Source organism: Tupaia chinensis, unplaced genomic scaffold, assembly GCF_000334495.1.
Source record: "Tupaia chinensis unplaced genomic scaffold, TupChi_1.0 Scaffold138365_1, whole genome shotgun sequence".
Taxonomy (NCBI): domain Eukaryota; kingdom Metazoa; phylum Chordata; class Mammalia; order Scandentia; family Tupaiidae; genus Tupaia; species Tupaia belangeri.
In genome coordinates, this window is record NW_006198262.1 from 2,694,169 (window position 1) to 2,694,464 (window position 296).

Below are 296 nucleotides of genomic sequence, written 5' to 3' on the forward strand. Positions count from 1 at the left end.
GCGGAGCCCTAGGCGGAGCCTCCCGACCCGGGAGCGAGCGAAGGGGAGTCTCGACCGCCCACATCGCAATCGCCCAAACCCCGGGACACAACCGCCCCCTCGGCGCGGGGCTTCTGCTGGAGGCAAGAGCCACGCACCGCGAGACACGCACCGTGCGCGGCAGCGCCGCTGGCGTCCCTCCTTGCCGCCTGGGAGGACGAAGCCGCGGATCCTCAGACCCTCGCCGCGCGTCGACTACGCCGGAGCGCGCTCCGCCTAGCCGCTGCCTTTGCTGTGTCGCCCCGGGAGCGGGGCCA